Source organism: Triticum dicoccoides, chromosome 2A (genome assembly GCF_002162155.2).
Source record: "Triticum dicoccoides isolate Atlit2015 ecotype Zavitan chromosome 2A, WEW_v2.0, whole genome shotgun sequence".
In the NCBI taxonomy this organism is placed as follows: Eukaryota; Viridiplantae; Streptophyta; class Magnoliopsida; order Poales; family Poaceae; genus Triticum; species Triticum dicoccoides.
The window spans coordinates 596,582,892-596,599,149 of NC_041382.1; positions in this window are offsets into that span (position 1 = coordinate 596,582,892).

Here is a 16,258-nt window from a genome sequence, read left to right on the forward strand (position 1 = left end):
CCTCATCCCAGATGCGCCAATTCCCCATACCGAACGCCCGACCGCCCAAAATCCCTCAGCCACCGCCCTTCCCTGGCTCCCTCCACCTAGCCGCGTCGCCGACTTGCCGTGCTGACACAGTCCTCCCTGGCTCCCTGCACCTAGCTGCGCCGCCAACCAGCTGTCTGCCAATCGCGGGCTCACCGAGCTGCACCGGAAGCGCCCCTGCATAGGTAACCTTCCCTCACCCTCTTCATCTCTTTTCTAACACTATCATTTTTCCGCTGGTCTGGTGAATGTGAAAGATGACACTATGGAAAAGTAACACCTGAACTGAACTTGATGCGACTAAAGTCAATTCAGTATATCCATCTAGCATAATCATGCGCATCCATTGTTCAAGAAAAAAAGTCTTATTTGTAATTTCGTATTTTACTTACTATAAAGATGATCAATGTTATAAGAAGCTTATACTGTTATAAGAAGCTTACTGTTCCACTTAAGTCAGATTTCAGTGTATAACAGAGTATACACATGTTTTCTTGTATGATGTACAATATTGAATTTTCAAATAACTTCGCTACTTTACTATTATTTCGATAAAATCAGAAACCATTGGATGGTTCCACAAGCCAAGGCAAATAATGTATATGGTTATACCCTTACAATTATATAGATGGTCTAAATGTCTGAATAGCACACAAAGTATTTAATGTACAGGGGACAAAACCAGAAAAAAATTATAAATGCTTCTTGCCTATGGTATTGTTTCACTGGTATATGGCATTAGTCGATGATCCTTCATTCGATGTGTCAGTATGTTATGCAACTGAAAGAAAGTGTATGTATATAATACAGCAGATATATTGAGTTGAGTGTTCTTGAAAAAAAATTGAGTTGAGATGGTAGGGGTGTATAATATATCCGAGATCAGTTGTCGGTGTAGCTATTTCATATTAACATCACAATGTTGTTCAAAGTGGATGAAACCTTCAAGTTTATCAAATTCATGTTGGAGACTCTACTGTACATCTTTTTAGATCCTACATGTTCAGTTTTATTAGCCTGTAGTTTTCAAAAAGATTATTGGTGTACCTTTGTTCATCATGTAGTCCTATTACTGTAGAACGTATTCTTCTATTGGCAAACCAATCATGCCCCTTGGGAAATATGTGGATGATATGCATGTCCCTGTTCGTTGAGAGAAAATTTGATTGTTAGGGTAGTACGACCCTGTAAGGACTCTGAGAAACATGATGCAATTTTGTTCTTTTCTTTTCAGAATTTCTGCCACATCTGTACCAGCCATACGACAGTGGCCGCCTAACCTACACCAGCACCAAAGACGCGCCCCTGCATAGGTAAGCTTCTCACCCTCTTCATCTCTTGTATGATGTTGTCTGCTTAATATTTGGAAAATATTTATGTCATTGATGATGCAGTTTGCTTAGACAAAGTCTAAGTTTGATATTTTTATGGTCTGCTTATGCTTGTTAGACATAACTTATCTTGATTAGTAACTGGAAAATTGGATTAATTAGGGTTCAACTTTGCATTGACCACTGACTCTTTATTGCAGAGTGGGTATGGATGTAGAAATCAGCAAGGTACTTTTCCTTATCCTAGAGGAAGTAGCCGGTACTTGGCTGGCGTAGATGGATTTTTGGAATTTGCATATAAAGATAAGACAGAAGATACCACGATCCTTTGTCCATGTGAAGTATGCGTGCACACTAATGTGTTGTCAAAGAAGGAGGTCCGTGATCATTTGATCTGTAATGGAATTCTTTAGAGTTATGACAAATGGGTTTTTCATGGTGAATCTTCAGATGAGCACAATAATGATCAGCAACCACAACCTCAAAATGAAGAAATGCTTGCTGACATGCATGAGTTAATTAATGATGCCTTCAGGAATATGTATGATGATGTGCCAATGAGTGAGAGTCCAGATCCACCAAATCAGCATGGACCAAATTTAGAAGCCGAAGAATTTTACAGATTGATCAATGATTCGAAGAAACCTTTGTGGCCGGGATGTGGATTATCACTGCTATCATTACTTGTGATTTTGTTTAATATAAAATCCATGAACAAATGGTCTGATAAGTCATTTGGAGATCTACTTGACACTCTACGCATGGCAATTCCAAACGGAAATGAGCTGCCCCAGAATTTCTATGAGGCTAAGAAAATTGTTTCCAAATTCGGCCTAGATTATAAAAAAATTCATGCTTGCCCGAATAATTGCCAGCTGTTCTGGAAAGACACAGAAAATGATGATTTTTGCTCAATATGCAAGGCTTCTAGGTGGAAAGATAAAGAACCGGGAACAAAGTTAACAAAGAAGGAAAGAAAAAAAGCAACACCAAGCAAAGTTTTACGTTACTTTCCAATCAAGGATAGGTTGAAAAGATTGTTCATGTGCAAAGAGATAGCACCTCTTTTGAGGTGGCATGATGAAGAGCGCATTAAGGATGGCGCACTACGACATCCAGCCGATTCCCCAGCATGGAAGAATTTAGATGAAAGGTACTCAAAAGTTGCATCTGATGCCCGTAATTTGCGGATTGGCTTGGCTACTGATGGATTTAATCCCTATGGGATGCTAAGTTCTAGTTATAGTTGTTGGCCAGTTGTTTTGGTCATATATAATCTGCCTCCATGGTTGTGCATGAAAGAATCTTACCTTTTGCTATCTTTGATAATTCCTGGGCCCAAAAGTCCAGGCGATAATATTCATGTCTTTCTCCAGCCACTTTTGGATGACTTGAAAGACTTATTTCAGAATGGAATGGTCACATATGATGTGTCCAAAAATGAAACCTTTACTTTGCGATCAGTGTTGTTATGGACTATAAATGACCTGCCAGCTTTAGGAATGGTTTCTTCACATAAGGTGCATGGAGAATTTGCATGTCCGCCATGCGGTGCGGATGCGTGGTCCAAACGATTGAAACATGGAAAGAAATCATGCTTTATGGGTCACCACCGATTTCTGCAGCCTGATCATAAATTTCGTTTTGATGAAAAGTCTTTTGATGGAATGGTGGAGCATAGAGCAGAGCCTCGAACTTACTATGGACGTCAGGTTGAAGAAGAAATAAAGGCTCTTGGTGATTTTAAGGAGTCCAAAACTTATAAGGGATTAAGTAGTCTATTTACATTACCCTACTGGGACTATAATCTCCTTCGACATAATCTTGACGTGATGCATATAGAGAAGAATGTGTGTGATAATATTCTGGGTACACTTTTAGGTTTAGATGGGAAGTCAAAAGATAATCTTAGTGCTCGTCTAGATCTTAAAGAAATGAATATTAGAGAGGACCTACATCCAGAGCAACAACCTTCAGGCAAGTTTTACTTACCACCCGCATTATTTACCATGTCCAGAAGTGAGATAAAATTGTTCCTTGAAGTTCTTGAGTCTATAATGGTCCCCGATGGCTATTGTGGAAATATATCTAAATGTGCGAAGTCTGCTGAAGGAAAAATTTCTGGGCTAAAGACACATGACTGCCATGTCCTGCTGCAGCAATTCATGCCTATAGCATTGACGGGTATTCTTCCAGACAAGGTCACAACAGTGCTATTTGAATTATCTGCTTACTTCCGAGGAATACGTTTAAAAGTTCTCCATGTAAATGAGCTTGACCGTTTGGAAGAATCCATTAGAATCACACTTTGTAAAATGGAGATGATATTCCCTCCTGGCTTTTTCACAGTCATGGTTCATTTAGTTGTCCATTTCTCCATTGCCTTGCCTTCATGCAAATCGGGTTGGATGCACAATCGGGTTGACTAAAATCAAGGCAAGAAATCAGGCAACTAATTAATTAGTTAACCCACCATACCACGCTTCTTCTATTTGGGCTTCGTTCCGCCTGTCGATTTGCTGGTCTAAGGAGTAGTTAATTGCAAGTCTAACTACTACATGACAATCTGCATTAGCTTGTGGGTCAATATTGTGAAATGTATTACTATTTGATCAGTGGTATATGTAGACCTATGCTCAATTATAGGCTAGTTTGATTAAATTTGCAATGTTGTTAACTTCTTTTGGTTTCCTCATGGAGCAGATATGACACGAAGTAAACTTCATGTTGTTGAATGCAATGATGAATACATGACGGAGGAACATATTGAACCTGAGAATGCCATGCGTAACGATGCTGATTCATCTCATATTCAACCATCATCTTGTAATGGCGAAGAAGGCTTGACTGATAGTGATGATGAAGAGGACCAGGATGACTCTGTTGCTAATGAACAAGGTAATTACCATTTGATACTCTGCTAGATATTCTGGAAAATTAGAATCAACAATGCACTGCCATGTTCTACAGAACAGAACCGAATGATAACTTTTTAGTTTTGATGGTGTGTAGTGTGGTTGTACGTATGGACCATGATCATCAGAACAACTAAAACTAAACCATGTACTATATCGAATAAGGGAAACTATTGCACTTCCTACTATTTACTTGGCTAGCTACACTAACTGTTTGGCAAAAGGCTTCAGCAGGCAACAGTACACTACATCCTGTCTTTGCATCGCGTTAGTGGTGAATAACACTGTCAGTTGTTCCTCAGACTACAGACCAAAAGATTGTTCACATAGTTGTTTATGTGTGATTGACTATAAGTGTTTTGGGAATTTATCCATGGTCAGATGAAAATGGAGAACAACCAAGCGTGGCAGGACAAGGCTAAAAGAAATATGGAATCTTCCAAAAGGGCAGAGAATTGTGGTCCAGTGCAATGAGCTAAACCAGCCAGTTGGAAAAGAAGCTGGACGTCTTGCGAATTTTCTTGGCACGGTTGCTAGGAATGGAAAATTGTGTAGTTTGAGCTACAAGGACTGGAGAAAACTAACAGGAGAGAGAGAAAAAAAGACCAATGAACAAAGAAACAAAAGGGATATACTCGCGCAAGTAAAGGTATATCTGGAATAACATTAAATCTCTTTTGCTAACATTGTTATGCTTTACGTACTAGTGTTATCATAACCATTGTTTTGTTTGAAATGTAGATGAGGTTTCTTTACCCTTCTCGCTTGGAAAAGTATATATTAAAGAAAATTGGAGATAGATGGAGGCAACATAAGTCAGATCTGAAAGCACTGTATTTTGATGCAAATAAGAGCATGGAAGCGAATAACACCAATGTTCCAAAGGGTGTGATTAAGGATCAGTGGATTACTCTGGTCAATAATTGGATGACCCCAAAGGCACAGGTACATATAAACTTGCGAGATTTGTTATGTACATGTTGCTCAGTCATGGTATGAAATTATGAAAATACATGTGCATATATTATACAATTTTTTTACAGGGGATAAGTGAGAAAAATAGGAACAACTGTGGGATGAGGAAGTCGAAACACACGGCTGGAACTAAGAGTTTTCCACGAGTTAGAGAAGAGCTAGTCAGTTTATGAGAACTCGAATTATATGCATCTACATCCCATTTGTACTGCAGGTCTTTAATAAATTAACCGTTTGACCAATAGAGACTAAAGGATCCGGAAAAGAAGTACCCCCACAGGGCTGTCTTATATATGCATACCCATCAGCACAAAAGCGACAAGAAAATGAATGAACAAGTGGTATCATATTGACTCTCTTTTATCTAAAATTATAATGTTGTTTACCACATTGTTCTCACTTACAATATTCATGTATATAGGTTGATTTGAAGAAACGGATAGCAGCGAATCTAGATTTAGTAGATACTAGTAGAGGAAAGTCAGCATGGAAAGGAGATGTTTTGAATGCAGTACTTGGCGCAGACAAGCCTGGACATGTACATGGCCTCAGACTAGTTCCGAATCCAAATCAAGTCTTTGATGTGTCAACTTCACGCCACTTTCAGAATATACACCTTAGTTCATTGGAGGATACATCGAATGGAGATCTTTTGGATGTCAGACTTAAGATGGAGAAGCTGGAGAAAAAAGTGGAAAACCAAGATGCTGAAATTCTGGAACTAAAAGGGAAGACAAAAAACTCTGAAGGACAGGTAAATTCAAAGAATTTCTCCATTATTCAATACATGTACTAATTCTTAGGTTTAGTTACAGGGTTCTTTGGATCAGATATCTAAATCTCGAGATGTTCCTTCTATTGCAAAGACAAATTCAAAAAGAAAAGTATGTGTCTTTACAAAGGTTTAATAAATTTTTGATGCCATTTTACAAGTATGTTCTTAATCTTCTTTGGTTTCAATCGACAGAGAATTTATGGCGACGGTCATAGTCAACAACTTGGTACTATTGGGCAGCAGAATAATGTAATGGTAGTGTATGGATGCATTAATATATTTCTGTTTGCTTTTTATAGAAATTAATCATCTTTTCCATTCATTACAGAGCAAGGAAACATTTGTCGATGACAGGGAGAAGCAGCCATCATACAAACGTCCTGCTGTGGATAAGGTATGCTCATTTATATATTATCTGGAATCGAGCATGGTTGAGTAGCAATTAGAATTACTCGCACATTTTGCAGTATGAATGTTTATTATTGTTCTTGGCAATCTTATAATATATCTTTTGTCACAGAACAATGAATCTTTTGTCCATGATGAAAATGTGCAACAAGAGAAGGAAAACACTAGTGCATATAAGGTTAGTAACTCCTTCCTTTTCTGTACTTATATTACCAATGTCAAGAATCATGAGAAGATTACCATAAGAACTTTCATGCTGATACACCAATGAAATCAAATCTAAAACACAAGATACTCCTTGCATACCTGTTGTTGCTTCTTTTTATTATGAGCTTATCTTCTATATGCTTATTTATTCACAGCTCTGCATCCATTTCAAAACTAGCAAAATATATTTATCTTTAGAATGCACTTCATTATTCAATACATGTACTAATTGTTAGGTTCTCGTTACAGGGTTCGTTGGGTCAGGAGTCGACATCTCAAGATGCTCTTTGTGTTGGCAAGACAAATTCAAAACAAAAAGTATTTATCTAGAATTTTCTAATAATATGTTGAAGTCATTTAAATAAATATGATCATTTACTTTTTTGGTTTCAATCGACAGAGAGTATATAGCGATAGTCGTAGTCAACAACTTGGTACCATTGGGCGGCAGAATAATGTGATGGTACTGTATGGATGCATCAATATGTTTCTGTTTGTTTTTATAGGAATTAATCATCTCTTGCCATTCATTACAGAGCAAGGAAAACTTTCTCTATGACATGGAGATGCATCCATCAAACAAACGTCCTTCTAAGGATAAGGTATATATGCTCATTTATATACTGTTTGGAGTCGAATATGGTTGAACAACAATTAATTGCTACTTCCTCTTCTCATGGTAGGAATGTTTATTATAGTTCTTCTGAATCTTATGATATATCTTCTGTCACAGAACAAAGATACTTCTATCCATGATGAACATGTGCAACAAGTGAAGGAAAACACTAGTGCAGATAAGGTTAGTGCACTCCATATGTTTTAAACTTCTAAAGCTTCTTTTCACTATGCATCTCTGCTCTCCTGCTTCAAGAAATTTATTGCACATTTCTAGCGCATACTCATGCTAAAAATTAAGTCTGGCATAAATAACAGTTTCAATGTTGAGTAGAAATACATGAGATACGAATCTAAGAGATAAAATGCAGTTAGTTTCACCAAGTTGTAAAATCTCTGCACATTGCTATTTCAGCCTTTCGTTTGCATAATGTTGCAGCCCTTGAACATGAAAAACCAATTATTAAACTAATGTGTAGATTTGCTAAAAAATACATTGGTAGCAGCTGGAATTCTTAACATAATAGAGAGTATAAGTGGCATTATAGATGTAGTCTTCTTGCACAACAATCTAGTGCACGACATGACATGCCATCATTTACTCAAAAAATATGCTTGCACTATTAAATTGATCTCCAACTTAACAACACGCCTCAACGGGTTAGAGAATACTCTGTGTATACGGAAGATTCTGGTTCATCATGTGTACATCAATATTCAGTTTTTGCTTCTGAAGTTGTTCTGATTATTTTGCATCTTGCCATTAGCTTGGTGGCCAGAACACTAGTAAGATCTCAAGAGGAGCTAATGCAACAAAGCATGGCAATGTATGACATAGATTTTCTAAATCTTATTCTTCTCTGTTTCAGTTCTTATGCTTCAGTTATATTGCATACTAATGTTACACAAAATATATTCTACAGAAACAACAATGCAGTACAACAAATTGCCTGGGTGCCGACTCAATAGATGTATGTGTATTAAGTTTATGTTATGAATGATTATCTTCAAGTTTTAAATTGCTTATATTAGAAATTGTTTTCTCGTTTACGAATAGGTTGGCACTGTAGTCTTTTTGAAGAGCTTAGGGAATCCAAACAGGAATGTTGCTCTTGGTATGCTACAAAGCATTGAGCCAGAATATAAAGTTGAGGGTGTTCATCTTGGTAACCAATTCTGGGCAGTGCGAGTTGATGCTACATTAGCAAAATCTGATCAGTTGATACGACCACTAAAAAAGGTCAACATTATTGGTCATGCAGCAGGATTAATTATCGCATGGCCTTCAACCTTTGTATGTTGCTCCTCCTCTAATTTTGCTGCTCTTAACCATATTTTCTCTACAATAACTTACTGATCTTATTTCTTTATTTTTGTAGATTGCGAAGATAAATTGATGATGTATGGTGCAGATGTTGATTGCAAGCTGGACAATGGGGCTGCTATTCGATAGTCTTATGTAGTGTTTTAGGATGTCATTTCTAGTATCAATGTTTCAAACATTATGTTTTAGAATGGTTCAGGCGTTGTTTGAAACGTCCAGACTTAGGCTACTATGTAGTATCACTTACTGTAACCTTTGGATCATGTTATTTGTAGTGCAACAAAGTCAATTTAATATATGAGGCCTTTATATTTATTATATTGTGGCTCCATGCATTGTCAGCTTTGACCATGTTATTGTAGATGACAATATATGAAATGTCATTAGTATTTCATGATAAGGAACGCTTCTATACATTGCAACGATCTATCTATGTCCACATGAATATCCTTTTGTACAGGGTAGTCAGCAACACATATGAACCGTTGTTAACGTGTAGTTCTATGCGTTGCTATTCTGCAACACTTTTTTGCACTGTTTACCAACGCATTTCTATATGTTGTTATAGACTCTTGCAACGCCACCAACGGCAACGCATATTAATCCGTTGGTGTAGGCCATAGCAACACATATATGGGTATACAACAACGCATCGATGCGTTGCTATAGGGGGGTTCTTGTTGTAGTGACCTGAGCTCTCCAACCATCTGATGCAAGTGATGATGAAGCCTTTGAAGCCAGGCCAAGCTCCAAGAACCAAATTCCTCGTCAAGGAACTGCTTTATGTGCCAAGGTCTATATATAGGATATTGACCAAAACCCTCAGTCCAATCAAGGGCAACAACTCTGATGATGGAAGTTGTTGGCATCACGAAGAATCTGCTTTTCAACATCATACATGGTATTCCTATCAACTACCACGATTTCTTCATGAGGACTTTGGTAAATGTAGCTCTGTCACCGTTTAAATTGAAGCCTTACGCTCCCTGGATCATGAGATTCATCAGATCAAGGTCTTCAATCAACTATAAGGCTGATTGTCAAAATCATCTCGGCTATTTGTCACCAATTGAAGTCCTCAAAAGGACTATTTCCTTAGCTGATGAGAAGGGCAAGGCTGCTGTTATCGATGAAGGCACTCGTCCATTGGATGGACAGTTTTGCAAAGCTGCATCTTATTCCATCAATGATGACTCTGCCACCCATGACACTGCCGCAAATGCTTCAAAGCAATATCCTCAAGCCACTGCTCCAAGGGTGATAACTGACCGTGAGCTTCTCCTCAGTCTTCATCAGAAGGTGGATCGCAATCACAAGTGGGTCAAGCGTCACTTTGGTTCAATTCTTCACAACGTGACAATCACGCAAAACACCGTGGAGAAGAACCACTACTAGTTGCATGAAGTTTTTGACCGCACTTGGACTGCACTGTCTCACCTCTACGGCGATGAAGATCTCAAGCAGATGGGCTTCAAGCAGGACTTTTACTGGTCTCAGCCGCCTTCGAAGAAATTGAAGAAGGTCAAAGTTCCTCACTTCGTGGCCAGCTCATATTCTTCATCGCGCGAGATAGATGAAGCTGAAGATTTAAACAACACTACGGCAGGCCCTACATCAACAGATGACCCCAACAACGTTGGCGCTCCTCCATCGACTTCATGATGATATTCTTCAGGGGCGTTAGTCCTCTTTTTTCATTCCTTTTGGTCATTCAATGACAAAGGGGGGATTTGAGTTAGTCTTCAAGCGGGTCTCTATATATGGGCGTTTTTTTGCTAAGTTACAACTCTCGTTCTTCTGAAGTATTTGTTAGATCGAGTTGTAAACTTAAGTCCGATGGTGGTATGATACTTTTGCTATGTTTTTCTGCATGCTATTTCCTCATATATATTAATGCACGCATGTTGAATTTCATCAGACGCCATATTTCATCATGCATTTCAAATTCTTCATATCATATGTTAAATGCGTGTATGAATTACAAGATATAGGGGGAGATCTCCATGATTCTACTCTACAATGTGCATTTGCTACTCAAAGCAAATTCCTCACATATGCACATCTTCAGGGGAGTTCTTCTATATCTTGCAATCAAATTCCTCAATATCAGGATTTACACTGCATATATTTATCTCCATTGAAAACTTAACATATATTGTCATCAATCACCAAAAGGGGGGAGATTGTAAGTGCATCTAGTGCGCCTTAGTGATTTTGGTGTATTGAAGACTTATAGGTTAAGGGACTAATGCGTTTATGAGTTTACACAGGTCTATAAGTCTATGAGAAGTTTGATATTTACAGCGAAAGTCGACCCCTAAAAATGAATATCTTCAACTGAAGACTTTGGCTTTTTGAAGACTTTGAAAGTGAAGAATTTGGTGTGATCCTGAAGACTTGATATTCATGCAAGGAATATGAAGCGTGAAGACTTTTGTTTTCGTAGTTTCATTTTCTCTTTTTGAGTCATAGGAGACATCGTACTGTTAAAGGGGGTCGAGGTAAAACTAAGGAAAAGTTTCCAAGTGATGCTCATCTCAAAATCCTACACCTACCAATCCTTTCGAGTGAAGCCATTGGAAATCTCATACAGTTTAGTCAATTTCTTTAGTGACATAGACGAAGATCTTCTGATCTCTGAGGAATTTGTTCTGACTGAGGAGTTAGGAATTCGCCAGTGTGGATTGCCTACAAGTGAGGAACACGATAGCCCTGAGGAATTTGATAGTCAAATTTCCGACCGTTGATGTGTTATGCGCTAGCTGTCCCAAAATATCTACCCATCTACCGGTCATATCTTTGAAGGGCATTTATATCTTATCATGTCGGGCTGCTCCCTAGGCTATAAAAAGCCGCCCCTACAACCACTAGCTGGTTGGTTGCTCCGAGAGAAACTGACACTTGTCATTAAGAGCATCCCATCCTCCGAGGACTTTGAGCGAAAATCATCAAGTGAGAAAAACCCAAACCCCTACAAACCCATAGTGATTGAGCATCACTGAAGAGATTGTTCCTGTGTGGAACCGACACTTGTTACCTTTGAGGACTGTGCATCCTCCAAACGGTTAGGCATCATGGTCTAGAGCATTCAAGAGAAAATTGTGGATCGCCGAGTGACCGAGTCTGTGAAGGTTTGGAAGTCACCTGAAGACTTACCACGAGTGATTGGGCGAGATCTGTGTGACCTTAACTCAAGGAGAATACGATGAGGACTGTGTGTCCTCGGGTTTAAATACCTAGCCGCTCCAACCAGACGTACGATTGTCATAGCAGTTGGAACTGGTCTACCAAATCAATGTCTTCATCAAGCTATTGGTTCTATTTTCTCAACCCTTTCATTTCCTCATTCCTATGTTGAAGTATTTGATCGTTACTGTTTGAAGACTTTGACTGGAGACTTTCTCAATTTTCTCAATCCTATTTCTTCAGTCACTTTGTCTTCAGCCTGCTATCATGTGTTTACGCTACTTGTACTCTGTGCTTGTTTTCATTTCATCATGATGACTGTGCTACTGCTCTGTTATGCTTGCATCTGAGTACTTATTCTGCTGCTAGTTCTTCGTGACTTAGGAATTTCCTCACCTAGAAATTCCTTGGTGATGAATTTGTAAAAATCGCCTATTCACCCCCTCTAGTCGATATAACGCACTTTCAAGACCCCACACGGGCAGGCGGTGCGCCCCCTGGCCACGCTGGGTGGCCAGGTGGGCTCATGGCTTGGCCTCTCGATCTCTCCCAGAGCTTCGTGTGTTTCTTTTTGCCTAGAAAAATCGTATTAAATCGGCAAGTGATTTTGACCTCTATAGATATTGATTTTCTAAACCAAAAACAAATAGAAATTGACACTGGGCGCTAAATTATTAGGTTAGTCCAAAAAAGTAACATAAATTGTTATAATAAGTGTATAAAATTATAATATAATAGCATGAAACAATCAAAATCATAGATACATTTGAGACGTATCAACGTCGACATATTTGTAGGCACAGTGACGGTGGTCATGTGCAGCGATAATGGCGGTGCAAAGAGGATCTTCGTCTAGTGCGAGAGCAACGACCATTGCATGAGAAGGTTCGAGGTGCCAACTCCAAAGTCCAATGTTGATGAGCAAAGGGAAGGTTGTTGGTTACCTATTGGCTTCTAGTATTGGGGCATCAGCTTTGATGGCATGGTTGGTGTTGTAGTGTGACTCTCATCAATGTGGAGCGATAGCGTCTAGCTACACACTGATACATGGGCATCCGTTTGAAAGTCGCGGTGGTGGTGTAAGGTGGGAAGATGTCCCACCAATCTGCTAGTGCGTTTTGGCCCTAGCGTGGAGTACCGACGGAGTCGACTATTGAACAATTTGTTATCAAGATATTGATTGGAACACCACTTCATGTTCCGGGGGTGAAAACTCTGATTCTAACCTTTATTAGTCGCGCTCAACAGCGACGAACTTGAGTTTGTTGCATTGTTGAAGGTGTTTCCTATTTCTTGCCCTGTCGATCTTTATTGATTGGTCTCGGTAATCAAGATGATTTTTTTGTCCAGGCTATCTCCGGTCGAACATGGCGACGATGGTGCGATGACATTTATCCTTCTTGTAGGCGTTGTTGCATAATGTCACACCCTAGTTAGTTCAAGCATTAGAGTGTGCATCATGTTTAAATTCCTCTTAAATTTGAAATGGGGAAGACAGAACCCCCAGCCCCCCTGAAAACAACTAGGGTTTACTAAAATTATTTTCAATGAACCTGAAATGCCCTTCTAAAAAGTTCACTCTCTTTGTCTTGGGTTAGAACTTCTGGCAAAATTGGTGCACAATTTTCTAGGTCAACAGAAGGTCATTGAATTAAATCATAAGTATTTGATTTTGGGCATTTAAATGCTATAAAATAATTTAAATGCTCAAATAATTCTGGAAATAAATGTTTGCTGTTGGAAATATTCTAAACAAAGCCCACAATTATTTTCAGGATTTTTGGAAACATTTTAGTATTTTTAATAAAGCCCAACAGTTGCAGAAAAAATAGAAAACAGAAACAAATCAAAAAGAGAGAGAGAGGGAAACCACCTGGGCCTCACCTGTGCTGGCCCAGCCCACCTGGCTCGGCCCAGCCGACTGGCCTTGCCAGTCGTCCTCCTCCTCCCGTCAGGAGGACGAGGAGCGCGTGGCCAGCGCCCGCGGCCACACGCCGGCCACCTCCTACTTCTGCCGACGCCCTGGAGACGTCCAGGGGTGCCACGCCGACCCCCACGTCCCCCTCTCTTCCTCCCTCACTCTCCCCCTCGTCTCCCTCACCCTCTCCCGCGATGGCCGAGCGTGATCCTCGCCGCCGTTCGCCGTAGTCGTCACCAGAGCCACCCCCTCGCCCCTCCGACAAGCCCATTAGCTCCGCGCTGCCGTCCTCGACCTCCTCATCGACTCACGCGACGCCGGACGCCTCCAAGCGCCTCCCCGACGCCTTCTTCTTCCTCGGTCCGCCGAGATCGCCGGCAACGCCCCGACGACGTCCAACCTCCCCCGAGCCCGCTGAGACGCACTCTGCAACCGCCGTGAGCTCCTCTATCGATCCCCCCTCTTCCCTGCTTCATTTGCTTGCCGTAGACGCCGCCCCCTTTCTCACCGTAGCACGCCGCCGCGCGAGCTCGACGCCGGCGTCACTCCGGTGGCCTTTTGGTCAAGCGCGGGTGCCTAACACACTCACCGCACCTCGTAGCGCCTCGCTAGAACGTCCGTTTCCCCCTAGCTTGCTGCAGCAGCAAAACCACCAACGGTCGAGCTCCGGCCGGCGCCACGAGCTCGATTCCGGCGAGTTCGCTCCACCCCAGCTCCTCCCACTTGCCCCACTAGATGCGCGCGAGCCCCAGCTACGCGTAGGACCAAACCGCGGTCGATTTGGTCGCCTGTGGGCGATTTCCGAAGCTCTTCGCTGTCTCGGCCTCGCCGGCGACTCAACGCCGGTGGGATTAACCCCGCTGACCAGGGGTTTGACCCCAGTTTGACTCCGCCTGAGACACTGATAGGTGGGGCCGGCTCCTAACTAATTTAGATTAGTTTAAATTAGAGCTAATCACTCTGTTAGAGGTTAATGACGTCATTAACTACCCCTCTCTCACTGACATGTGGGCCCAAAGCTTAACTAACCTAGTTTAGTGCTAACTAAACACTAACCAACTTTGTTAGTTAGCTGAGAGACTGACAGAAGGGGCCCACCAGTTAGGTTTGACCTGGGCTGGCGCCTTTGACCCACTGACGTCACAGTGACGCAGTGCTGATGCATTAATTCAATTACTGGATTTATTCTTTAATAGGAAATTCTAGAAAATAGTCAAAACTTCTAAAAATCATAGAAAATCAACCATAGCTCCAAATGCAAAGATTTATATATGAAAAATGATCAGAAAAAATCAATCTATCCATCTGTAATGGTTTCATGCATGACAAAACAAGTTAACCTTGCTGTTTAAGCAGAATAAGGTAATGCACTAATAAGGCCATGTTTAATGAGCTAATATTTGAATCTTTGATTCAAATGAGTTCATTCCCTTCTGTTTTAGCTTGCATTAGGCCAAGACACTTTCATCTTGCCATGTAATAGCATGCATCATATTGTTGCATATTGCCATGTGTTGATTATGTTCAGTGTGTCTTTCGTGGTAGGTTCTGCCTCCGAGGATAACCCCGAGTATCCGTCTGAAGGGCAGTACCCTACTACCTCTACAACAGGCAAGCAACCCATTGATCATTCCGATACAACCCATGTTCCCGCTTCTGCTCTTGTTTACTGCATTAAGACAACGCGTTTCAAACTGCTGTGTGCTACGGTAGTTGAACCCTTATCCTCTGCATGACCTGTCAGTGCCACAGTAACTAGATGAAACCCACTAGCATGTGTAGGAGTTGATTGAGCCATGTATGTGATTCCTACTTTGCTATGCCTGCTATGCTTAGAGTTGTGTCAGGTCTGGTTCATCTGGGTGATGGGCTAGAGTGAAATGATTACGTCGGTAACGTGAGGGTTGTGTGGAACATGTTTTGGTAAAGGTATCGATGAGAGGCCATGTAGGAGTACATGGTGGGTTGTTTCATTGAGGCCATCCCTAAGAACTGAGATCTATATGTGTGATTTAAGATTCAGCTACTACCATTACCATGCATTGGGATCCTTAATTGACCCTCTTGGCTTCTTAGATACCTTAGTACTCTGTCCAGGAGTTGCAAATAGTTTCTGGTGTTGTAGGTTATGTGTTGGAGGCCGTGCGTAGTGCTGACCGTAGGGGTGGGCTATGTTGCGGTAGATACACCATGGCACGGTGTACCGAGTCACCCGTTTGGTGTCTCGAGAACCCTATTCACATCGTTCGGGGCCGTATGTGGAAACCTCGGTCGGACTCCCTGCGGATGGAACCTGGATAGGCGATGAACCTGGACTAGAGGCTTGAGTGTTTAGGTAGGCCGTGGCCGACACCCTCGTTGGGCCTCCGCTTGAAGGTTGCCGAGTACATGTCGTGTAAATGGCGGTAAGTGGTGAAAGCGTGTATGACGAAGTACACCCCTGCAGGGTATAAAACTATTCGAATAGTCGCGTTCGTGGTAAAGGACTACTTGGTTGCCTATACAGTTCATAGAAAAGTTAATGGATACTACTAAAAGACTCAAGATAAGTGTGAGTACCGAGGATGGCCCTCTCGT